This window comes from Arvicanthis niloticus, chromosome 12 (genome assembly GCF_011762505.2).
Source record: "Arvicanthis niloticus isolate mArvNil1 chromosome 12, mArvNil1.pat.X, whole genome shotgun sequence".
NCBI classification, from domain to species: domain Eukaryota; kingdom Metazoa; phylum Chordata; class Mammalia; order Rodentia; family Muridae; genus Arvicanthis; species Arvicanthis niloticus.
Window position 1 is genome coordinate 35,063,842 of NC_047669.1, and position 27,558 is coordinate 35,091,399.

At 38.8% G+C, this 27,558-nt stretch overlaps 1 long non-coding RNA gene across 1 annotated transcript; it reads right to left on the bottom strand.

The window, feature by feature from the left end:
* Window positions 1-3,281: 3,281 nt before the first annotated feature.
* On the bottom strand, window positions 3,282-26,603 carry LOC143434014 (uncharacterized). Its single transcript, XR_013103156.1, has 3 exons — window positions 26,464-26,603; window positions 5,534-5,712; window positions 3,282-3,779 (listed from the first exon to the last, which is right to left on the bottom strand). It is a non-coding gene; the product is annotated as an uncharacterized LOC143434014 (long non-coding RNA).
* Window positions 26,604-27,558: the final 955 nt, after the last annotated feature.

Consider the following 27,558-nt stretch of genomic DNA (forward strand, 5'->3'; position numbering starts at 1 on the left):
GTCTCTCTTTAAGAAAAAAACAGTATGGTCTCTTAACAAGCTTTGCTCTGTGCCTTTGTGATCTGTTGGTGTTTGTGTGAAGACAACCCTCCCTGAACAAATCCAAACCAATGACTTAAAGCATCATGATACAGAAATACAGTATACTGCCCGCTTTCCTTCATACGTTTCACAGGCATCAACAAAAATACGACAGAAGCTATTTCCATCTCTGTCCTCATGACTTCATCCTTGAAGATACAACCTAACACCATGGCTCTCTAATCTCAGGGAACACTTAGTAAGAGGTTTGGGTCCAAGCTTCCAGTGTTCATGAGGTTGAGTTATCCATCCTTTGTGTTATATGAGTCAATGCTAATCCTTTACTGTAGTGGGATAACTTGAGCATTTAAAAATTAATTATATCTAGGCAGACAAGGAAAGCAGAATTGACTCGTTTACTGCAAAATGGTACCACTGATCTAACTTCTGGGGGAGAAGGCAGGGTAAATAAGACTACAATGCAGTTTCAAAGTTGATAACCAGCCTGAAACCCTGTTTACAGAGAAGTGACAGAAATGGATGTCCTCAAGGGCTATGGCTCTGAGGACACCCTGAACCAAAGACTATTAAGATCTTAAGTTCAACCCTTCCTCTTGAAACCTCTTGAAAAGACATTGCTTTTCATTAAGGGAGGCATGCTCTGAAGGACACAAAGGCTTTGTCTCATAAAGCATTTAGAATCTACATCACCCAAAGCACCAGGGTTTAAGATTTTAGAATGACAATTAGGGAAATCAGAGCACACTCCAGCTGAGAGGTACTGACAGGCTTGTTGAGGGCTGATGGAGAGTAGTTCCCCAGAGAACTCTTAAGAATTCCCAGACTTGCTCTAACAAGGACAAGGTGAGTCTCCTTGTAGCAGGCCATCCTTGATTCAGAAACTTCCTTCTCCTTATTTACTCCCAATTCTCTGGGAAACTGCAAGATTCTTAGTGACTCTGAACCGGTCTAGACCTCAGTGACATTCTCCAGGAAATCTTCAGGTCAGCTAATGCTATCAAGCAATTAGCTTCATTAACTTCAATTACTGGAGTCTGATCTTCATACTCGCTATGGCATTAATGTGAGCAAAGTGAGATGACTAGACAGACAAGGCACTGAGGCAGAACGGTCGATGCAGCTACTCTCGCTTCCTAGCTATCCCGCGGACAATGATTACACTGAAATACGAACTCCCTTTGAGAAGTAAGAACAAGCCTTTCTGCCGACCCCTAATTGAGCCTAATAGCATCTTGCTGGTCATTAGATTAAGAGATAAAATAGGAGTACTCTTTAAGCAGAAACAGGATAGTACTAAAATATCTAAACAGAACTAGATCCTAGGCTGCCTTGGAACTAAAGGGAACACCCTCTCTCTCTCTCTCTCTCTCTCTCTCTCTCTCTCTCTCTCTCTCTCTCTCACACACACACACACACACACACACACACACACTGAGTGAGGCTGGTATGCAGACTGCTCTCACCACTGCTGTATCCTACCCTCAGTATTCTCGTCTTTCTTGGCCCTAAGAATTGCTTGATATGCAACCTATTTTAAAGAACAAGCATCAGCCTGCCTCAAACCCTATACAACTCTTCTAGGACTGTGAATGCAAGAGAGTGAAAAAGAAGCTGGCAAAATAAATCCCAGGAAGCCTTTCAACAGAAGAGAGGCAAAAAAAACAAAGGGGCACATAAACCAGAGCAACCGAACCCTAGCAGGCCTTCACTCAGCATTATTATGTATCAGCTGTTAAGTGCAAGATTGCTGCTGGCGCTTATCAAAACAGGACAATAACAATAAAACAAATGCCACAAGACATTAAATGAGTCAAATAAATTTTTACACATATTAGCTTAAGATTTGAGAATGTCTTTGTCCTTGATATTTGCATCAAGGATCACTGACAGCATGAGCTGGAGAGATTGCTCAGCAGTTAAGAGCACTGGCTACTTATTCTTCCAGAGAACCTAGGTTTGCATTCTAGCACCTGTATGGCAGCTCACAACCATCTACAACCCCATTCCTGGGCATCTAATGACCTTTATATATACTGCATGCATGTGACACAAATATAAGCACACAGGCAAAAGACCTGTACACATACAATAAAAGTAGATTTAAAAAAATAACCAACAGCGAATATAAAAAAAAAGTTCTGAAATTCATTTTTATAATTGAACTTTTAATGTTTTAAAAACATCTGAGTGTTTTAGATAATCATAATAGATTTTCCTGTCTTTTTTTCTTATACCTTATATAGTGTAAACTTTTTTTCCCCAACCACATAAACATTGATAATAAGCTTCTGTGCGTTTGGTGTCATCAGCATGGGCTTAAATCACAGACATTCTTCAGAGTCTACAAAAGCTACTGTGCTATTCAGCTTTGTCAATGTGACTAAAGTTCAAGCAAGACAACAGAAGTAAGTATTGTGTGGGCCCTGTGACCCCATCAGATCAACTGTTATGCACTTGCAGCCTCAGGATGCAGAGGATGCAGAGGATAAGGAAAGCAGGTAGTGGTGAATATGGAGGGTACAAACAACCCAGCCGACTGTTTTGAAGGACAGCTCATTTATTAAAATAGCAGGTTGAGTCAGGGGAAGGGAGGGGAAAAGAACATGAGAGGAAGTATTGCAGTGGTGACATGGGCCTTCTGGATGTATCAGCTGGATTAGTAGACTGCTGGTCACATGGTTTCCGAAACGTCAGTTCTCTGGCAGGGAAACTGAAGTCTAACTGGCTTTATCATGACATGGCCTTGTCTTTATAGAGTTGAGTAGACCCAAGCCTGATTTGGGAGAGAGCAGCCCCATGCCTGCTACGTTCTCTGAGTTATATCCAAGCTATGAGTAGTGCTCTACTGTCTTTGGAATCACAGTACTGGCTTGGGTTGGTGGTTTAGATTGATCTTCTTGCTTCGAGGTTTGTGATTAACCTAAACATCAGTGTGAGAAGTGTGAGGTGGAAAAAAGCTGCTCACCCATGGCAGTCAATATATATGTATATGTATACGTATACATATATGCATATGTATATATGAGATATATGAGATATATATGATATATACATCATACACACATATACATATATGTATGATATATCATACATATGTAGAGCATTGCCCATAGCCTGGATATCACTTAGGGAACATATATATATATATATATATATATATATATATATATATTCCACCCTTCTAGCAACTTCGAAGGTTGGCAATCAAGTATTTTACATTAGAAAACTTTGAAGGACATCAGAGATCCAAACTTTAACAATTATTCAAACAAATATTTTTAAAATTACAATCTTATCAGTATTGTATGTAGAGATTAAAGAAAAAAACTGGAACCTGTGAAGTAACTTTTTCTCTTCTCATATGTTCAGATATATACATGGAGAAGAGACATTAAATGAGCAGTATGCAAACTTGACAGCCGGAGGTGACACCGGCAGAGAGATGTATGCTCAGTGCCTCTAATTCCACTGGCTGTTGTCCAAGCATCTCTGTATGCCAGGTGCGGATTTGAAAGCCAAGTTGCAAATAACATAATGGGAAGCTTTTTTCTATAACCAGTTTCATCTTAGTGCTGGATCCCCACGACTGCCCGGATACAGAAAAAAAAAAAAAAAGTCATCCAATTCAGTAATTATTTCCAGCCAACTTCAAAATCACCTAATTGCATTCCTGTTTAAAGATCCAATTTGAAGGGCTTCTTCTCATTCTTGAGTTTCTCAGAAATGATGTCACTTGACTGTGGGGCGAAAGAAGAAAAAAATCATGTGTTTTCTGCCTATCTCTGCATAGCTGGTGAAGTTTAAGGACAGGTCTGCTAACAGGCATTCTATCATATAGAGAAAGTTTTTGCCAGTGTTGCCCCTTTCCTGTCTTGTAGTCTCTCATTTTCCACCGTCCTATGAAGACCCGGCTAAATTAAGCTATAGTTTGGGTCTTAACTACACCCTAAAGTCCTAAGTGTTAATGACTGATTCATGCAAAAGCTCTCCTGTGAGGTGATAAGAATTTTAAGAGGTAAGACCCAGTAAAAGTTCCTTAGAGATCCTAAGACCCTGACCATATCTTATGCTCTTTTGTTCCCTGGCCATGAGGTGAACAGCTTTTCATTGTCACATGCTCTTGACATGATTTGTACATGGCTGGAATTAATGGGGCTACTCAATCCTAAACTGGACTTTCCAAAAAGATTGCCTAAAACAGACTTCTTCTCTTTCTGAATCGATTATGTATAGGTTACTATGTCACAGCAACAAATGAAAACCTAATATATCAGAGATAGGTAGCCCATATCCAAGTATGATCTATAACCTGACTTTCTACGTTTAAACAGTTGAGAATTAGAAAAAAATATATAGAGAGAAACAAAGAAAACATATGTCTGCAAAAACTGAAGAATTTTACATTTTATCCCTGAGAGGTGACCTCCCTTTGAGCCTATCAGTCCCCCTCAGGTTCAATTCTGTGGAACGAGTATTGTATTGCCTGATTATTAGTGTTAACCACATGAATTATTAGAGATTATGAGTCTTCCTAATGCCAAGTTCATTGCTGTATTAATTAAGGATAAATTAGGCCCTCTCTATCTATTCTAAACTTTTTTTTTTACCATTTCCATCTGCATTCTTTGCCCAAGAGAGCTGCATTAGATCTGACAGCTAAATAAACTCTCGTCTTGACATTAGCTCTAGAGCCCACCTGCCTTAAGGAAGAATCCATTGTCTACTGTACTCCCTAGAGTAGAAGAGCATCATCTGTTTCTCTTATCCCTATAAGCTGTACTCTAGTGCATTACTCTCAAACGTTACTCAGTTACTCAAGAATTTCTCAAAAATAAAATGAAAAAATTTAAAGCTAGACCTATTGTAGTCTCAGTGTAACTCCTTGAAAACTTCTAATTATTCAAGTATATTTGGCAAAAGTCAAATATGATTAAGCTATCTGTCATTCATACAAGTATGAAAAAATGATGAAGAGAAGTTTCTCAATTTGCTACAATCCTTGGTTTTAGATAATGATGATTTCAATCTTGATAGTCATCTAATAATAGTTTAATATGATACCTTTTGGCCATTCACCTAGAAATATACAGTTTTAGCTCTCTCTCTCTCTCTCTCTCTCTCTCTCTCTCTCTCTCTCTCTTTCTCTCTCTAACTCAGATTCAAAGAAAAATACTATAGTGCTCAGGGAGACTTTATACTCATCTGCCACATTTAGCATCCATCCTGGGGAAAGAATGGCTGAATCGTGTGTTACAAACATACTCAAAAATAAAGGTAAGCTAACTAAAATTTCAAATGATTTGTCATTGGCCCAGTAGCTATATGACAGGACAATAGATTTTGAATCGTGGAAAAGTAACAGTTCATACTATAGTGCAGTGAGCTCCTCCCTAAAATTGTCACTTGTGACATCATGGATCCTTTTAGACAATGTAGGTGCTTGCTAAGATTGCATCTGTCAGAAAAAGGTTGAAAATAAAATAGTGCTTACCTTTGTCTGCATTTGTTAACGCAGAAGGAATCAATAACTTGAGAGAGCATTGACTGGTTTGTCAAAGTGATAAAAAGAAGGGAGAACTCGGTGAGTCTGGGAGCTGTAGAGTCAGGGAGTCACTGTTTCTCTCCAGTTGGTAAACAGTAAAGACAGAAGCGGAGGCGTCTTAGAATTTGCTGTACAGAAGAACCAAATCTGTGGTCAATTATTTCAGAACAGAGGTCATTTTCAGTGAAAAGACATAATGGCTTAGATTCCCACACCCAAACCCACATTCAAGCTGAACACTTAGCTGAAGGCAGCCCAACTTTAAGAATGATTGTGCACATGTCTATCAGCACAGGAGGCTGCTTGGACTCAAACAAATGAGAACCCAGTTACTGTAGTGGTTATGTTTCAGAGGACTGCAAGACTAGATCAAGAATTGGTCGGTGGCTATTTGAAACTGAACAGGGCACTGGGTCCTTAGCACAGACTTGAGAAAGCTTTCAACTGTAAAATGGGGACATAATCTGCAACACTCTTCTCAGATGTGGCCAAGGATGACAAGAAATAAAGAAGAAACTTTCCAATGGTAATGCTGAGGGCAGCAGAGCAGGTGCCCCCATTCCCAGAATATGTCACTGAGTCCCAGTTAGAAACTGCCACCTCCGAGTTCAGGACCCCTTGAATTCTCTTGTTGATATTAACACATTGAGAATTCATCTACACCGTGTTCCACCTTTCCCACCTGAACAGTTTCTTGCTAAAGCCACTTTTTCCTGATTCTTGAAGGTGTACTGGCCATGTGAGCAGTGGGCAATTAGTCATCTTTGCTCATAACTCTCCAGATAATGATTATCATTCAGAGATGCAGGAACTTTGACTTTGATAAACTGATTGGAATCGGTTTTTAGATGCTATTTCTCAAGAGATGGCAACAATTTCTCACTTGCAAGAAAAAAAAGATAATGTCCTGTATTAGTGATACGGAGGTTAATGCTAGTGCTTTTTTTTTTTTTTTTTTTGGTGACCATTTTCAAAAGAAATTGTGGGATTTTTGCTTCCTGGCTCTTTTAGAAATTGGCTAAGGCATCATGACACTTCTTGGACAGAAAGTTGTGGGCAAAACCTATCACTTCCAGGCCAATCCTTTAATTTTTATACCAGTATCTTCAACGCCCTCTTCCCTTTGTCCCTGCAGTGCTTACATTAATAGCTTATCCATCAGACCCTGAGTGACCATGACAGGCACAAACCCCTTGTTGATCCATAGTTGACATGTTCATTTCTCACCCAAGTGTGCAGCCAGTTCGAAGCCATAAAAATCAGGGAGATATTTGCTACTGCAACATAGTCTAATCAATCTTGACTGATAAAGGGGGCAGGTGAGAATCATAGAAAGCAAAGAAATGAGCACGTTGAATTTATGAAACGATTTTCTTCAGATGCACGGCTAAATAACAAAGACCTTTAATCTATTTTCTCTATGATACTTGCAGTAGGAGATATTGATAAGAGATTAATATCTAAAAATGTATAATATAGAGATAGGAACTCCAAGGGGGAAATAAAACTGTACCAAAAATATACTGACAGGCAATTTATGGAAGAGAACCCAAAGGCTAGCAAGAATATAAAATGATCCCGGAGCTCATTAATAACCAGAGAAATGTAAATTAGGAAAAGATATCACTTTACACCCATTAGCCTGGAAATGGGAAGCAAAATTAATTATTAAAGATTGGTAAGAATGTGACAAATGGGAACCCTTTTGCTGATGGGAATGGATGATGGCAAACTTGACTGTCCCAATCTTCCCAGGAGATGATCAGTCACCAGTAATACTCAAGAATAGTTAAAACTATTTTTTTGGTAATAAAGATATGAAATAGAGTAAACCAAAGCATTTCTGTAAGTGGACAGATGTGTGCAGAGCAGTACATATCTTATGAAGATACATACAAAACCTTAACATCAACTCGATGTCAGTAGAAGAAAACAGTAAAGAGGGAGGACCCACTAAAATAGTAAAAGACTTAAAACACGAGGCACAGGGTGATGGACACAGCCCTCTGCCCTCGAAATCTCCCTGCAAAGAAGCAATGTGCTTTCTTCCCTCACCTTAATATCATAATTGTCATATGGCCAAGTATTTTAAATCATTGAAAGAAATCCTAATAAATCCAAGATCCCTTAAGCATATAAGTAAATAAATCCCAGTGCCACAGTGGAATGAATCAATCTTTAAACCCTAGTCTACTGATAAATATTTAACAATTGCATCTGGATGAGGGAGTGTGGGTTTTGTTTGCAGGATTTGCTGATTTCTGTGGCATAACTATTCTTGTCCTGGCTGATTTTACACTATCAATCATTGTATTAACAGATGGCAAAGCTCTTAAAATTCCACAGTGGACTTTGCTGAGCTTCTAGGGGTGTGTTCCCACATGCTGCTACCTTTGAGGTTCCAGAGTCAAAGCACCAGACCAGCTGATTTAAACACAGACCATGCAAAGGTGTTGCATAAAACAAACACTTAGACATTTTCTGTACACAAGCTCTCAGAAAGCACTTTATTTCACTTGCACCAAATCATTAATCTGAGCTGAGGGGACCTTCTTCCATCTTTCAAGTTGAAACATTTAATTGTTGTATGTGTGTAAATCTCTTTACTAAATGGAGGCCAAGTGATAGCTCCAGTTGAGTCACAAATCCTGAGCCTTGGGTGGTATACTTCTTCCTAGAAGCAAGAAGCAAGACAGAATATTTGAATATTCCTGCAAGTTGGACGGGGGACCTTAAACAATATGAGGAGATGAAATGCCTATATCTAGCATCTCACAAATGCTTTGCATTTTCAAAGACAAACACACAAAAACGTATCAATAAACACAAAATGTTCCTCTCCAAAGGAAGAACAGGGACAAAAAAATGGAATAGGGACTGAAGGGCCAACCCGGGAACGGCACCACCTGGGGATACATCATGTCTGTAGACACCAAACCCAACAAGTTGCAGTGGTCATGGGGCGCCTGCGGACAGGAACCAAGTGTGGTAGTTCCTAGGAAGATCCGGCCAGGAACTGACCAATGTGGATGAGGATGCTTGGAGCCAACCATCAGACTGAGCTGAGAGAACCTGATGGGGGAGCTGGCAGAAGGATTGGAGGAGCAGAGGGTGATTGCAACCCCTTTGGAAAAACAACATAGGCTTGCCTAATTACCCAGAGTCTAGACGACCAAGCAAGGTGTGTACCTAAGGGATCTTTGGCTCCAGATACTTATGTAGCAGAGGATGGCATTGTCGACAGCAACAGGAGGGGAGGCCCTTGGCCCTGGGGAGGTTTGATGCCCCAGAGTAGGGGGATGCTGGAGGGATGGGGCCTGAGAGTGCATGTATGTGCGGGGAGGGGGGGGTTGGGGGGAGGTGAGGGAGCACTCTCATACAGACAAAAGGGAGGGGGAGAGAAGATGTGGGATGTGGGGAAGCATGGTGGAGGCGGTATCCGAGAAGTGGGATATCATTTGAGATGTAAAGAACGGAATGATTAAAAAAAAAAAAGTATCAACAGTGCTCACTGCTGACATATTCCCCAATATTCCTGACCACAAGCAATTCCACAAACTCTCATATGTCTAATTTTTCTCCTTGTTCTTTTGAGACAGAGTTTGCTTTCCAGCAGTCTCTTCTTCTGTTAAGTAGTTATTACATAAGGACACTAAAATCCTCTGAGACTTTTTATGAAGATTAGAGGCGGAATCATCAAGATAGCCTTTGGCGTATAGTACATGCTTACACAGCAGTTTCTTTTTTCTTGGTTTTCTCGTTATAAATAAGGTTACAAAAACAACAAAACTCCAATAATACAAGAACAATACAAGATGTAGGTCAAGTTTTTACTTAGCTGACAGTCTTTGCAAATAATTAGCATACTCCTCAAGGACCTTTATCACTCCACCCTTTATAATTTTTATCAACTCTCCTGTTGTCACCAGGAAGTTATCAGAGAACCTATGTATGCAGTGTTTACAGACTCAAAAGCTAAACCTCACAAAACTCCCCCAGGAAAGGGCAGGAACATGGGTTTGGATTGTGGGAGCATCAGCAAGTCAGGCTTTGTAAATTAGGGAACATCTAGGTATCTGAGGAGCGTTGCCTGTTTTCTGATGATTAGTGGTAAAGACATGGAAACTCAGGCATTTGGCCAGTAGGGAATTGAGCACTCCAGGTATTCTAATACCTAGAAGAAAAATCCCAATTCAGGAAATACTCTTGTACATGTTTTTGTTTTGCTTTCCCTTGGGGGAGGAGGTGTGTGTGTGTTTGTGTGTGTTTGTGTGTGTGTGTGTGTGTGTGTGTGTGTCCCCAATCTTCTACAAAAATAAATCAATAAGTCTCTAAATAAAATGCTGAAAATTTACATATTTGCATACGAAAAGTCAATGTAAGTTAAAGGAATATTGCACAGAAAGGAGCTCAAGTGGGATAAAGACATTATTTTTAAACTATTGAATAATTGACTTACTTTCTGGTTTCTACCTCCTCAATGTAGCATAGCACTTCCAAGTATATATTAGTTAAAAGTGCAGATGTGCAATTACCGCTAAAACTCCGGGCAGATTGCAAATGTATCATAGATTTGGGACTCCCTTTAAGTGACTAGATGCCAAGTATTACCAAATTAGAGGAACATATGGAAAGCTTACTCCATTTCACTACAAAAAAAAAAAAAAGTGTATTAAAATTTTATATCCTTAGCCATCATACATTGTGTTTGTTTAGTACAAGGATAAAACTTTATGCTGTGAAAATAACAATAAAAGTTTTTTTTTTTTTTTTTGGAGTTGTTTATTTTTCAGCGGTTACTTCAACACTATTTTCAACCATTTAACACCCAGTATTTTAAATGTCTCATTTAAATTCACTTGAAAGTCCCTGTGGCTTATGAATGAACATGACCTTCTCTGACTTGGTATACAGGACCAACAATGGATAGAGTTTCAAAACAGTAAACTTGACAGTTTTTCACCATCACACCATGTATTTCAGAATAAAACAAATGTGCATCATACGCACACTGTTCCCATGTTTACAGACCTTATATTCTGCTGGATCCCGTCTCAGAAACATTTACCTTGACATATTTCTTCTACTTCTGCTGAGCCAATGTCCTCCCTCAGCATAAAAAAAAAAAAAAAAAAAAAACAAACAAAAATAAACAAAAACACCTCTTTTGCTCATGCAAAAGATCCCAAGCTGAGCACATTCATTCCATTTATCCTAGTATCTCCCCATCCCGGCTGTAAAGGCTTTCTCAGAAATGTATGTCAAAACCCTAATTCCCAAAGTGATGCACTGGTGTGAGCCGTTGGGAAATAATTTAAGAGGAAAAAGCATAATCCTCATTAACAGTATTAATGGCCTCATAAAAAAGAGCACAAGAACCCTCTGGCCCTCATTCAGCATGTGAGCACACAACAAGAAATTTTATTCTTTAACATAAAAGGAATCCCTTAGCATCCAACTGTACTGACTATCATTCTCACCTGAAACTTCACACCTTCAGGAATAGTGGAAGTGAATGTTAGTTTAAGCCACTCAGTGGTGACAGCAGACTGAGATGTCATAGCTTCAACATCCTTGTCTTGCATGTTGTAGGATTGGCTATTCTTACTTTCTTGCTCAAGACTAAAGTATTAATATCTGACCACGCTATTGCCGTTAATGTAATTAGAACTGGATATACACACATGACCATATTGAATTAATTCTAATATTAAAATCTTTTTAATGTAATAAAGCATGGTATTGTTATTTAAAACTCATACATCCAGGCACATTATAGATGAAATTCATTTTGATATACAAACATTTGTGATAAGGGAACACTGAAAACATGGGTTTGCATGAGTCTTGAAGATATTCCATAGCCGTGAGGATAGTCATCATTCTATCATCGAAAGGCCAAACACTTATCTATAAGTAGCTGAACAGAACTTTTTATTTTTCATTCTCTTGAATTGCCTACAGAGCCAGCTGTCTTCCAGTTGATTTTTTAACAATTAAAATGTAAGAGCTACACATCAATTACAATGGCAAAAAAAATCTTAACAATAGTAACCGCTGCTGAAGACGTGGGAGAACACAAACACTAACTTGTTGGTAGCGGGAATGCAGAAAAGTACAGTCATTATGGAAAACAGTTTGACATCCTCTTACAAAGCTAAATATAGTTTGACCATATAACCGAGCAATCATGCTTGTCCATGCTTACCCAAATGATTTGCATATTTATGTTTACACAGCAATCTTCTTGTCGGTGTCTATTGTCACTTTAGTCACAGTTACACAAAAGCTGCAAGAAACTGAGTCATACCTCAATAGGTGGTTAGGTAAACCACCATGATGTGTGACAGTGCACTACCAATCAGGGATTAAAAGAAGAACTGAACTATCACACACTGCAGAAAGACACGGACACTAATATGCACGCTAAAAACTAGAAGAAGCAAGCCTTTACACTACATACTTACGATGGAAGTTGTAAGACTCAAATGGTAGAGATGATAAAAAGAGCCACAGTTACCAGGCAAAGGCAGGTCACATGGGTGAAATATAAAAACTTTTTTTTCTAGGCACCACTTCTGTATAATTTTGATTATAGGTGCATATCATTACATTTGTAAAGCTCACAGAAATTTATAGCACAATCATGTATACACAAATACAAATATTTACAAGGTCCAGTGGTCTCTGTATAGAATGTAGACTGTGTAGAGAGTCTAAAATGTATTGTTGATGTATTGAATAAACTCACTGAAGAGAGTGGGAGGAAACTCAGGAAATGGGCAGACTGATGCTAAGATGCTAATGTAAAACAAACAAACAAACCAGCACCTAGCACTCTTGTTCATAAAGTTCATTCCCATACAGTAGAGATGAGAACAGGAACCAGGTCTCTTCTTGGAGAATATACACACAAACAAAGTCAGAAAACTAGAATGATCTGTGTGGTAACAGACCAGAACATAGTTTGATATATCTTAATGAACTTCTTTATATTAATACAGCTATATATGCTTGCATATGAAAGTATGTGTAGTCCCATGTGTGAAAAAGTTGGTTCAGGGATAGGTATAACAACAGATTTATTTGTCATGTTGACTGAGAGAACTTAGGAGCAAAGACAGCAACAAAAGAAGCCATGTCTCTGTTTCAAAACCACTTTAAAAATAACCACAGTTCTTTTGAGAAATGACTGATTCTAGCACTGAGACTAAAATGGCCCAAGATGTGATGACTTAAAAACAGTCACACATGGTAAAATGGCACTTGGTCAGTGATAGGTTGTGTATTAAGAGATGCCATAATGTTACAATAAACCTGAAACATCTTTTTTGGCCAGTGATACCATCACTGATACTGTATCTCTCCTGCTTTAGTGATTGCAAGAAGCCTATTGTGCTATCAGTCACATAAAAACAGAGCCCACACCATGGTATCCACTGCACAGTATTTGCTGATGATAATAATACAACTGTGTTATCAGATTTTGTATTTACTCTTTTATACTTTTAATCTTCAGGGTCTACTTCTCCTGTTCATAGAAAACGTTCACATAAAAACCATCTGGGCCAAGTCTGTTGGGACACGTTCTAGAAGGAGCTTTTATCATAGGAGAAGACGTGGACATGTCCTTGACTGTCACTCCTGCAGAAGAATTTCTACCAGGATGAGATGTGGAGGCAGAGAAAAGGACATCAGTGATCCATGGCTCTGATTCGGTGGCAGTCTAATAATACCAAGTTTTGTTCTAGCTTTAAAAAATATGCTAAAAAATAACTATTAAAATACTGAACTAGACAAAAGGCTTGTAGATTAGGAAATAACAAAGAATAAGTTTTGTATACCTGTAAATTGTGTTTGTGTCAGACAGTTTAAATATAAATATTTTTAAAGCCAAGATATGTAGTAAGCCAAAGTTAGTTTACTATTGAAGGACCATTCATTTTTAAAACTGGTATGGCTCAAGTGTACAGTGCATATAAAGTCTACACACTGTGCACAGTCATGTCTTATACTTACCCACCATTCACACACTCACACACTCACACACACTCACACACTCATGAGAATTTCTAGTCATGGAAACTCTATTCTCCATAACACCACCCCCCCATGTCCACAAATATTTACCATCGCCTGCAATGTCCAGTGCAGTAGGACGTTGTGCAGACTTGTATCATGAAAGCAATAAGCTAAACTGGACAGTTCAGGCATATACCAAAAGCTGTACCATCCAGACTTATATAATACATTTTCTGATGTTTTCACAATGATGAACTTTCCTAATACTATTTTTCTCAAATATGCAACCCCATCAGAATGAGGCATAATTTTATAAAATGTAAAATTGTAACACTTCTAAGGAATGTGAGAGAAATCTTTGGTAGCACAGATAAACATTTCTTAGATTGAACACTGAAATTATGATCCAGAGAAGAAAAATATTGTGATTGGGGCTTTGTTAAAATGTAAAACCTTCAGTCAAAGAAAGACTACATTGGGAGACAAAGAAAAAGTATTTCTCTGTAGGCCCCTTATCTGGTGAAGGACTTGCATCTGGAATATCACATTTCAACAATAGACAGCAATGAGCACAGTAATACAATGGGCAAAATACACAAAGAGACTTTTCATGAAAGAGAATGTAAGAAAATCTGTATGAAAAGATACTCAACATTATTGGACATGTGAGCTATTGCCATACACCAACCAAAATGACTATTACGAAAACCAATAACTACTCTATGGGAGAGATAGTGAGAAACTGGGTCATTTGTACACTGCCATTAAAGATGTCTAACAACATTTTTGCTAGCTTCTTTAAAACACAACATAAAACTATCATACAACTCAATAATTACCTCTAAAATTATATCTTAAACTCACAGTTATACCAAAACCTATATAATGATAGTATAGAGGCTTCAATAATCATAGTTCAAACCTGGAAACAATGTAGATAATCACTTAAGGCCATACAACTCAGCAATAAAAATGAACCAACAATTGCTGCATATAACAGTATACATCAGTGTCCAGGGAATGAATTTCAGTTTTAAGACCCAGTCCCCAAACGTTTTATACTGTGTGATTATATTCAGGCAGCATTCATCATTATGATATTATACAACTGGAACAGGTCAGTAGTCCTCGGGGATTAAGTGGCAAGTGGACATGGCCAGAAAAGGTGAAGCTAAAGGATCCCTAAGATGGATATGCTTTGCATCTTAACCATATCAATGTCAGTAACTTAGTGATGATCTGGTACTGGTTTTATACACAATGTTAGTTACTGTGGGGTATAGGGGGTAAACAGATACTGAACCCTTACCTTTTCTTTCTTTCTTTCTTTCTTTCTTTCTTTCTTTCTTTCTTTCTTTCTTTCTTTCTTTTTACAATTGCATGTGTATCTATACTAATTTCAAAATAAAAAGTAAAATTCGATTTTAAAATGCCTCATCAAAGGGCAAGGTAATGGAGACTCTTGTATGTAATGTAATTTTTTTTGTTGGAGGCTGCTGCTACATTATTCAAGTTTGGCTTACAGTGGAAAGATTATGAGTTTCTCATTGGATGTGCTGAATCGTAATCTCTGGCATACCAACCTGTGCCTTTGGACAATATGAACCTAGTGTCTGCATTTATAAAATACTAAATACCTTTTAAGTTTGGTGTGAGATCATGCATACATTTGATACATAAAGAACTGAGTATTCTCACTTCCTAGTGCGGTGTCTGACATATAATTAGATTCAAATGCTAGGTAGCAGAGAATCGCCAAGAATTACTTAGGAAGCAATTGTCTCCTCTGTCCTTTTCATTATCTTTGATAGTTGAGACTTGAATAGATTTTAGAACCAGGTATAAAAATAAAAGAGAAATTTAACCAGGAAGAAAACCAAAGATGGAGATATATGTATCTACAATAAAAATGATCAATTACAAACAGTTTTCTTATATTTAAAATATATATAGTTATAAAATATTTAGAAAATGAAAAAAAGCACAAATAGCATAACAATCTGATGGTAGTACTATTGTTAACATGGCTCACGTGGTCATATTTTTAGAAGACTGATATTGTTCACTTTACATAATCTTGAAGCCCTCTTTGTGATTGCATGAGCATTTTCCCTTGTCATTAAGTATCCCAAAGCATCTTTTCCAATGTTGTCTAAATAAGCACCATATATTCAATGGAATATTAACTATGTACCACTAGACATGCTATCTGGTTCCAATTATTTTTCTATTGTACAAACTAATAGAAAAATTCCATTTACATAAAACTTTGCATTGACTTTGATATAGCAATGTTTTATGCAGAGGGAGTATTGAAGGGAAAAAGATATACACAAAGTTCTTGATTTGCCTGTTGAATTCTTCTGAAAAGAATGAAGCAGAAAGATTTTTAAGAAGCTTCCTTTAAAAAAAAAAAGTGTATTTTCTCCCTGAATTAAATTCACTTGGTCTACAAATGGTTGCATTTGGGACAGAATAGAAACTCTGGAAATAAGCAAAAAATAAAAAGAAAAAACAACCAAATCTATTACAAGAGAAGAAGGAGAAAGAGAAAGAGAAGGAGAAAGAGAAAGAGAAGGAGAAGAAGAAGGGGAAGGGGAAGGGGAAAGGGAAGAAAAAGGGGAAGTGGAAGGAAGAAGAAGAAGAAGAAGAAGAAGAAGAAGAGGAGGAGGAGGAGGAGGAGGAGGAGGAAGAGGAGGAGGAGGAGGAGGAGGAAGAGGAGGAAGAGGAGGAAGAGGAGGAGGAAAAAGGTCAAGAGCATTGTAAAATGTGCCAGATATACCACTATGGTGAGAGACAGTTGGGACTGGTGCAAGATTCAACTACACCTCAGGAGCTAAGGAAGGGAAGCATAGAGACAAACTAAACAAACTATGCAGATGTGGTTTGGGGGAACTAGCTATTACTAAAACCAATAAAGGACTGCTTCAGGAAGTTAAAATTGGACTTGCAGAAAATAGCAATAAAGACAAGACAGACCTGACCCCTGAACCTTCACCCAGCTGATACCCTGTTCTGAAAGATATCTGTACTCCCCCTGAACATCTATGCTCCTGTGTCATCCCCTTCCCCACATCCTGCATTTTCGTGTTTATAATCCCTGTGTTAAAAAGTAAAAACTATGATTTGATAATAATAAAAAAGACAAAAAAAGAAATGAAAAGAAAAAAATGACAAAAAAAAAAGACAAGACAGATTCCATTTGCTCAAAGAACAAGATGTTTTAAAAGCCATCCAGTGAAAAAAGGCAGAGCCACTTGATTTTGTTTAGAGTTCTTTCTTCACAAGAAAAAATTGTTTTAGTGTAAGGTGGAAAGTTCAAGACTGATGGAGCAAAATGATTGCTAAGGGAAGAAAATTTACATGTTGTGGTATCACAGGACTGGGTAGATAAACAAGCAAACAGTATTCCTGAACAGGATGGTAGTCATGATTTCTTATCCGTAACAGCAAGATGCTAGATAAAGATAGTAACGTTCTCGGAAGGATGATATAACTCCTATCTACATGTGGGACTCAGCTGTAGAAACTTTAAACACACATTTATACAGACTCCATCCAAACATTGTAAGTTAGAATATCCTACAGGTTGATGAGATCAGACATCTGCATAGCAACCAGACATTTAGTCTGCAAGTTTAAGAAGACAGAACTAATCTGAACCCTTGCAGCTTTCAGAGACTGAACTGCCAACCAAAGAGCATACAGAGCCCATACACACATGTGTAGCAGATACACATCTTGTTCTTCACATAGGTTCTGAACAATGGAAACAATTCCAGAAGCTGTTGCCTGTCTATGGAATATGTTCTTTTAGCTGGGATGCCTTGTTTGGCCTCAGGGGAACATGATGCCTGTAGCCCCACTGGGACTTGATGGGCCAGAGTTGGGGGATACCCAGAGGGAGCCTCCACCCTCTCAGAAAAACAGGGAATGGGGGGATGGGGAAGGGGTTGTAGGAGGGGGTGACCAGGAGAAGAGGGCATCAATCGGGACGTAAAGTGAATAAATAAATTTAAAAAGAAATTTTAAAGGCAGAAAAAGATGATAAAGAGGAACACCAAGGCACACCACAGGCTAGTTTATGTACCTAAAAGGCTTCTCAGCTAATCAGACTTCTACAGTTAAGATCTGAGATGTACCGCATACACTCATGTTTTGAGCACTAGCTTCCGGGCTGGTATAGCTCTGTTGTGGGGCATGTTGGACCATTATAAGGTAGGGCCTCCGTAGCAGAAGTACATTCCTAGAAGCAGACCTCTGAATTGAAGATGACTACTGCACGCTGATTTCAGACACTGTTTCCCGAGTTGTCAACATTTGACAAGCTGCCACAGGCTCCACACACTGACAGAGCTGTCCCACCCGTGTACCTTCCCTGACACAATGAAATCTCACTAAAGCCAAAAACGAATAGATCATTCCTCCCTTCACCTTATGTCAGATAGTTTTGCTCATAGTCACAACATAGTAACTGATAAGTACACCAACACTGTTTCCAGAAATGCTGTTTATTAAATCAGCCATGCACGTGAATCAGTAAATTCATATACTTCTAAGTGTACAGGGCATGACTGTGCTACCTTGAGTCAAGTAAATCAAGGGTTTCTCAAATTCTCAAATCTTCTCTTTCTCACAGACTACATCAAAGTCAGATGTAATTATCCTGCATCTCCTCTCTTCTTAGCTTAGAAACCATCTCTGATCAAGATATTTCCACCCAACAGGATCTTTCTTGATTCATTGCACTATGCACTATGATTTTAAGTTGTTGATTCAGTAGCATTTATGTTAAAGCAATGGAAATCTATGTTCCACCCCCATGTGGTATTCTCTCTGACTAGGCTGCTCGAAGTGAGGTGGAGAGTTGGAGAATGCAGGTCCCTTCATCCTATTCAAGTCTGACAAGGAAAGACACAAACATGAGACAGATAACTCCTGATCCCACCAGTGATCCCAAGATCTCAAGAAAAAGAGGCCAGAGTTCAAACATTACATTCTGCATCCTTTCAGGTAAACCTTCTAGTTTTTAAACCGATAATAAGAAGCACAGACTGGTATGAAAATTGTTTTTTTTTTTTTTTTTCCTAACTTCAATGCATCTTTCTCTTTAAAATTCTGTGCATTTCTTCAATCACCAAACAATGCCAATTGTCGCCAGAAAATCAAAATTATAAGTAACTCATATCTTTTGTTTTCCCACTAAGATGAGGATGTTATCTTTACTGGTAAGTCAAAGCAAAGTTTCCAATAAGGATTTAATTTATGATATAGCTCCGTCCTGAGTTTTAGCGAGTCCCTGAGCCAATTTATTTTAAGTGGTGGATTTTCTTATCTTCCCAACTAATTTTACTTTGGAAAAACTGGCTTCACTCTGATACCTTTGAGTTCTCTAAACAATATTGCAAATTAGCCGGCTCTTCAAGTATAAATGACATGAAGATTAAACAAATTGAAGGCTGATTTGTTGCACAGTCACAAGGTGTATTTTGGGTTGTCCTCGTTCATCTCCCTTTGTTTCTTCTGCTACACTGCATTTTAACTTCCAAGCAGACAGGAATTAAATACTTTAATCTCTGTCATTATCTTATGCCCATTTATATTTGGGTAAGATTTCTAAAGGAATATATGACAATTGCAAGGCTAACTTGAATTAGTGTCCTCCAGGACCAAGTGCTATTGTCCCTTCTTTTTCTCATTCAGGGTTATCGCATTGCTCTAGAATTCACCAAGGAAGCCCTCTTGAAACTGAGTTACCTGTTGAAGGCCATTTAATTGCTTTTGGATAGGAACTCAGCTCCCCAGTTCCCATTTCACAAAAGGCCATTTCAGAAGGCAAATTTGGGTTTTATTATTTTGGAATTATATGTCAGCCTAGAGTTGAAATGTTAATCAACCATCTCGGAGGGAAGAAAAGAATCCTGAAACAGCTCCCTGTGATTTGTTTGGGGGGTAATTCTTGCTTTTCATCAACCCGTATTTAATAAAAACGAGAGAAGAAAGGAAAGTTGACTCTTCTGGTACTCACTGAACCACATCAACTTTTAATTTTATTGTCCTAAATTGTATATAATCATATGTAAATTAGTAGGAAGCCCAGATGGTGGGATGCCTCTTACATACCTCGGAAACAGATGAAGCAGAACATGGAAGAGAGATACAAAAGTAAGTGAAAAGTATCAGCTAAAGAGGGTTAACCATCATAAATGTAAATCCAGGATGCTAATGGCAAAGCCTTGTAAAGCAGTAAAGGCCCTCTTCCTCTGAAGGAATGTCTCCATGCATACAAGTCAAAAGTAGACAAGCAAGAGTCAGGGTGGTACTCTCAAAACTGAATCCTGAAGTCGTTCGATCAAGGCAGCCAGAATATATAACTCAGTATGTAAGGACTCACTGACTTGGGGATTAATTTTTAAGACTTACAGCTGGTGTAGTCCCTAGAAGCCCGACCAATACACAACCACATAGACACCTAAGATACCCTAGCAGAAGATATGTACAGGAATGGAAAGGCCAAGGAAAGTTGATACGTGGAACACATATATGACAAAAGGCAGGGAGACCTGTCACATTATGTTTCTCAGAAGGGCCCTGAGAGTTCATCTTTTACAAAGACTATCAAAGAATGTGATGGGGCAGGGACACAGAATTCTGTGATGCTCCTTCAACAGGCCAGAGACTAGAATTCCAGAAGCTGCCACACAAAGCTGATTAACATCCATGAAGATGATGAGGTTTTCAAGTAATACAAGCCTGATGACAGCTTTTATCCTGCATGTTCCAGGTGCTTGCAATTATCACAATCACTGGCAAAGCTTTGACCTACAGGGAGCCATAGAAATGGTTAATTCAGCATAGATGTCTACATAACGGACTGGCAGATGACAAGCCTGCTGTTTAAAACTACAGCCAGAAGACAAGAACGGATGAGAGGGTGCTGAGAGGGACAGCCTAACACAACCACCATCGCCTGCTCAGTCCTCAGACCATGACACGTTTTCACATCTGTGACCCACTGGCTACACAAAGAGATGAGGCCTAGAGGGGAAAACTACAGTGTTATTAAAAGCATTCATTCAAATTTAGACAATTAACAGGTGGAGTGATCCCATCACCATGTTCTGAGATGGTGGAGAGCTCTCACAGTGGGTAGAGCTGAACAGAACCTCAGAAAGAGCTCTAAAGTTCTAAACTAAAAATAACACATTGTCTCCTGGAGGGATGTGGCAAAAAAAATTAAGGTGTAAAAAAAAAAAAAAAAAAAAAAAGGTGTATCTGTACTACATAGTTGGGGGATACAAGTGGTGCTTGCTATGGTGGATCCTGTTATTTAATGTGCGACCCCAGTCTCTGCACAAACAAGAACGATCTGGAAAGTTATAAACTATCACAAATGTAGCCAAGAAGTATCACAGATTGCTGCTTCTGTTCTATGGGGATGGTAGGGTTTATAGAATAAATTGATGTGGCCTCAGACACACAATAGGCAGCCGTGCGTCTGGGGAATGCATCCTATCCAATCTCAACCAAGAAAGCCAAAAAGAAAGAAAGAAATCAGCTGAGAGCTTACATTCACACGGATCGACAACAATCTTCATTTAAAATATTTCCTCTGTGTATTTTAAGTAGCCAAGCCATACAGACAGAGCACAAAGGATTCTAAACACCACCACATCCTAGAGAATGTCTAGTTGACCTATCACATCCATGACATAATGCTGATGGAAAGGGAGCAAAAGGTTGTCACCAGACTGAATGTGGTGCTAAGATGCATGCACAGGGGAGGGAGAGAGACCAAACTATGAAACTGGGTACCAGTCACATCAATTGCGTGTTAAGGATCCAGTGATTAGAAACATGTTTATACAATCCCTTCCCCAACTAAGAGGTTAGTTTGTTTATTTTTATATATATATATATATATATATATATATATATATATATATATATATGTATGCATGTGTGCATATGGGTGTTAGCATGTGTGTATGTGCATGTATGTGAATGTAGAAATCAGAGGTTAGAATGATGCGTCTGCCTCCATTGCTCTTTGCCTTGTTTACTGAAGCAGGGTTTCTCTCTCGGTCCCCCCCCCAGCCCGTGCATGTGTGCGTGCATGCGTGTGCGTGCGTGCGTGCGTGCGTGCGTGCGTGCGTGCGTGCGTGCGTGTGTGTGTGTGTGTGTGTGTGTGTGTGTGTCTGAACTTGGAGCGCATCTAGCAAGCCAGCTTACCCCAAGGATGCCCTGCCTCTGCTTCCCATTGCTGGGATTACAGAGAAGCTACCAAGACCACCAGCCTTACTTCTATGTGCATAATAGGGATTGGAACTCCTGTTCTCATACTAGTGAGGAAAGCAGTTTTCCACTGAGCCATCTCCCCAACCTCTGCAAAATATAAATTTCTGTATCTTACATCTCCTACACAAAGAAAGAAGACATTTGGAAAACCTCTTTTGCTTCTGGAGACAGCACATTCCAAATGTAGGTATATTAATTTGGTGGGCATACAAGATGACATGTAAGGCTTCCAGCTCTAAATGAGGTCATTAAACCACCTGGCACCATAGAGTCTGTTCTCTCCAAACTTCCTTCTTTTTATTCTTCTCTTGGCATTTGTGTTGTACCAGGGTCTGACTGCTGTCTTAGTCTTTGCCAACTTCTTTCCCCATTTCCTATCTCAGGCATACAGCCTAATAAAATTCTTATGTGTCTAATCCCATTTTTGGCCTCTGTTTCTTGGAGGACCCAAGCTAGCATAAATAGTTTAGAGAAAAGTCACCACAGAAATAAGAAATTCACTGCTCATTAAAAAAAAAAAGACTCAGCAGTGAAAAACAAACAGAGGAGTCAGAGAATGAAGAATGGATGTTTATATGGAGGAAGAGAGATAATGACAAAATAGTTCTAGCAACTCCTGTCATTAAATCCTCTCCAGCTTCAAGTGGGGAAAAACTAGACCCTTTGGTATAAGGAACTTAACCAGAGACCCTGTGAGCACGATGTTAGTTTTGTCAACTACATAGCCAGAAAATATTATTAGAGATATCAAATTCAATCAACCACCATTAAAGTTTTACCAAGTGTGTGGCTCATCCCAACAGGAAACTGGTTAAAATCCAAAGAGTAGAGGGTTAGTGAAGGAAGTTAGTAGCTACCAGAGTTGCATGTAGGGACCTTATGTTGTAGAGACGTAATTAACTTAATTTTATTCAAGCAATCTGAGGGTCAAACCTATTTGAAATCATTGTAGTCAGAAAATGATGGGCCCAATAGCTCCCCTCTCAAGGTAACTGTCAGAAAGATTCAGTACATTTCTTTCGTTTTAGGGAGAAATTCCTTGGCCGAACTCAGCAATGACAAGGCTTGATTTTAGTCAGCAGTAACTGGGCTAACAGGAAGTTCAGGTTGTCAGTTATTCTAGCTTACATTAGCCCTTCATTCTGCTCATTATTTATTGATCCCGTAACCTCAGCTCATTTGAGATAATTAAGAGATTCCCTTAATAGAGAAGATACACCAGGAGACTGGTGGAGTTAATGCCTTAGGGAGGCCCATCCTTAGAAAAACGGCCTTTTCTAAAGCCCAGAAGCTGAATTTGAAATTCAAAATTTTGTATTTCCTCTTATGATTCCTACCCTGAGCTGTATGAGCTTCGGGCCTCACAAAGCCTGAATTTGTCCCGGGAGGCTTATATAACAAGCTAAGAAATTTGGCCGCTGTCCTGAATAGAGGGACCATGAAATGAGAGTAGCAAGTCCATATTTGCATTTACAGGAAGATTACTTTGGGAACAATGTAGACAAAAGCCTAAAAGAGGATCAGATCTGGAGGGGGAAGAATGAGGAAGTCGTCATTGTATTTCAAGTAAGAATAAAGACCTTTTTGCTTTTTATTTGACAGAAAGAGCCAGTGTTTCCTTTGAAGCAGCCTACACCTCAGGGGGATTTCTAATGTGACTTGGGAATGCACTCCTCCCTCAACCATATTTAGGAAGTGTTACACATCCCCAAAGAACCTGAGCAGAGTAAAGACTCTGACAGCCAGCCTTTGCCTTCCAAAAGCAAAGTGTGAGGTTTGCGTACTCAACATTGATACCTTAAAGGACATAGTCAGGGTCTGTCTGAAAATGGAATGTCAGTTTAAAAGTAGGAAACAGGTAATTTTTCAGTGGCTATTCACTTCAAATGAGAGACAAATAGTTTAGGTTATGCGTTCTGGGTGGTAAATTCAATTTCTTTAAACGTATATTTACAACGTATGTGTTAACATTCATAAATGTGGCTTCTTCAGGATGAATAAAATGTCAAGAAGACAGAGCCCCTGAAGAGGTGAGTTTTCTACCAGACACTTAATCTTATTTTAAAGTCACAAAGCATAACCACCAACACAGAAAGAAAGAAAGAAAGAAAGAAAGAAAGAAAGAAAGAAAGAAAAAAGAAATTTTTTACAAACCTCAGCCAAGAAATTTGCTGAAGTTAACTAGGAATTTGCTCTCTACAAATGGACTAAATAAGTGTAAACGTTCCACATTAATTTTAAAAAGGGGATGAACTGGTAGATGCTCAGCTATTTTTTTTACCACTATGGAGTGAAGGAAAAGCCATCTGCTGTTGCCCCATGGGTAGAAAACCTCTCCCATCTTCCCGGGGGCTTAGATAGCCACACAATCTACATACAACTATCTATAAACTCTTCTTGCCAAAGTATGTCTACCTGGGATGCCATGGAGAAGGGAGACCTTAGGCAGAGTTTATAAGCATGTCCCTCGAGTTTACATTATAGTTCTTTTAAGTGTATGCTTGGCATACAGAGCATGAAAAACTGAGCGAAAAGGACAAGTGTTGTTACGAAGTTGCAAGAAGAGATGTTTATGCTTCTGATTTGGGGCTATTAGGGAGAATTTTCTTTAGAATATGCTTAAACAGACCTCCATTGGAATTCTCAGTGGCTAGATCAGAGATTCCTGTCGTTTCTAGGTTACAGAAATACCTGGCTGAATATGCTGCAGCCTTTACTGAAGCCTTTACAGATGATGCACACAAACAGAAGTCAGCTCATGGCCCTGCACACCTACAACAAGGGCTGGAGGGCATCACCTCCCGCCTCACTGGGAACATAGTGGTGGATCCAGAAACGTGGCTCTGAAGTTAGATTCTGTGGATTCCCTCTGACTGTTCTCACCCCTTGGAAATTAGAAGAAATAGGTCTCCACAATAAAACACAACTATTGGGCACAGAGACCAGACAGATGAGTCTTTTTATGGTTCATCCCCAGTGCCTAACATGTTATTTGTATGCAAATGTTTGTTGTGAAAGACAACAAAGCTAAAAAAAAAGCACTCTCTGTTGATATCAAAATGCAACTGAGTGGCAATGTATGTATGAGTTTGGTCTCTAACACCCACATCTTTAAAACAGGAGAGCATTTTTCTATTTATAAATTAAGTATAGAGTAAAGCAATCTCCACTATTGAAAGAACAAAATTAAGAATTTAAATTCAACATTTTATTAAAATGTGATAGTTTAAAAAACAGACTCTAAAACCAAAGACAAGATGTCAATAACTATTTGTAAAATGGGCAATCAGAAAGGCCTGCATACTGAGCGCTGAGGTTCAGGGTTGGACTCTGAAGGTGTGTAATTCCACGCAAGTCAGCATCTAGCAGACGTTTTTTACTAGGCTCTAGGGAGCCTCATTAAGAGAGGTTTCTACTATGGCATTTATTATTTACTCTTCAGTTTAAAGTAATTTTTCCCAGAGATAAACCACTGTCCCTGGCTATAAAGTAATTGGATCTTTTAAATCCGGCTCTTGCAAAATAAATGGGTTTCTATTTAACCTTCAATACTCTGACAAATCAGATCAATCCTTGTTAGAACCCAATATATATCAAATCAAAGTGTTACTATCATTTGTGGTGTATTGGAAGCCTCATTGGGGATTTAGGCTGAATATTTAAATATTTGGAGAGTTATTTGATGTTCTATTTATGACCGTTTACATCTTTTTTCTTTATACATATACATATAAGAATATTTATACATATACATATAAGAATATTTACTTTGATGGGCATATATTCTTCCTCCCTCCCTCCCTCTCTCTCTCCCTCCCTTCCTTATTTGGGCCAAATTCTCACTGTGTACCTCTGGCTGGCCTGGAATACAATATGTGGACCAGGCTGACCTTGAATTTTTAAGACATCCTCCTGCCTCTCCATTTTGAGTAATAGGAATATGTTATCAACTATCAGGACCAGACAGTTGGCTCAGTAGTTAAGAATATGTTCTGTTCTTTTGGAGGACTCAAGTCCAGTTCCCAGGACACATGGGATCAGGCGCCTTCTTCTGGACACTGTAGGCATCTCACTCAGATGCACACATTCCCACATGCAGACATACATATATGCACATAATGAAACACTAACCTAAATCTTTAATGCCAACTGCTATCTTAAAAGTTGGCACCGGCTTCTTTCAGCAGGGTCATGTTGTCATTCCCCAGCTATTAAGAGTATGGCATGAAGTATTCATAGCTGCATCTGTCTTATCAATGAGTAAACTTACTCACAGATGCTTGGGAAAGCTCAGAGCATCCAGAGGGACAAAACCATAAAAGTTAGCATTCTTCTCCCATATGGGGAAGCTTTGTAGTGCTGCCTAGGTCCTAGAATACATACCAGAAAAAAAGTTTTTTCCCCTAAGATTTGCTAACTGTCACCCTTCCCACAATTCTAGTTGCCTGACACTTATTCCTGTTTAAGAACATATTTACCCTGGAATCAGTTTTCATTGTCCTGTATTCCCTTTCATACATCGTTGCCATGCACTAAAATGCACATGCAAAGTCACCTACCTTCCTGAGTGTGCAAATGAGTCGGTCTTTGATTCTTGTGCTTTTGCTTGGGCTCCTTTCCTTCTGTTTGTTTGTCAGATTCCAATGTATTTCTTTAACTTATTATATCTTATTATCCTTTAGAAAGCTGTTTGGTTTCTAATAGAGACAGAAAGGGGGTGGATCTGTATGGGAGGGGAAGTGGGGAGGAACTGGGAGGAGTTAGAGGGAGGGAAAACAGAAATATGACTAAGGTATATATCATGTTTTAGTCAGTGTTATATTGCTGTGAAGAGAAAACATGGCCATACTAACTCTTATAAAGAAAAGTGTTTAATCGGGTCTGGCTGACAGTTCAGAGTTTAGTCCATTGTCATCATGACAGGAAGCATGGCAGTGTGCAGGCAGATGTGGTGCTGGAGAGTAGCTGAGAATTCCACATCTTGATCTGTGGGCACCAGGCAGGGGTGAGGGGAAGGGCTGGTTTGAACATTTGAAACCCCAAAGACAACCCCCAATGACACATTTGCTCCAACAAAGCCATATGTACTCTAAGAAAGGCACAGCTCCTAATCCATGTCAAGCAGAGCCACTCCCAAATGACCAAGCATTCAAATCTATGACCCTTTGGTGGCCATTCTTATTTAAACCACCACACGTTATATACGGAAAAATGTATTTTCAATGGAAGGAAAAAAATCTGAAAAATGTCATCTACCTTAAGTCCCTTCCCTGACACACACACACACACACACACACACACACACACACACACAGAGAGAGAGAGAGAGAGAGAGAGAGAGAGAGAGAGAGAGAGAGACTCCTATTTGAATTCCTTAAATAATCATTTCCACAACCTATACAGATATTACATACTCAGCGCTTCACATGTGTATGGTTCATTTTCCCATAAGAAAGTTAAATCATTGAGCCCATCAAAGCGTTGAAGAATTATAACACAACGGGGTGATATTTACCCACCTTGAGAGTTAAAATTAGTTGACACAGTTAAGTGTAATCTTAATGGGGTTAGAAGAATTCCATTAGTGGAAAACAACTGCCTAGGATTGAAGTAAGCCCAAGGGAATAGGTTATAAAATCATTTCCTTTCCTAAC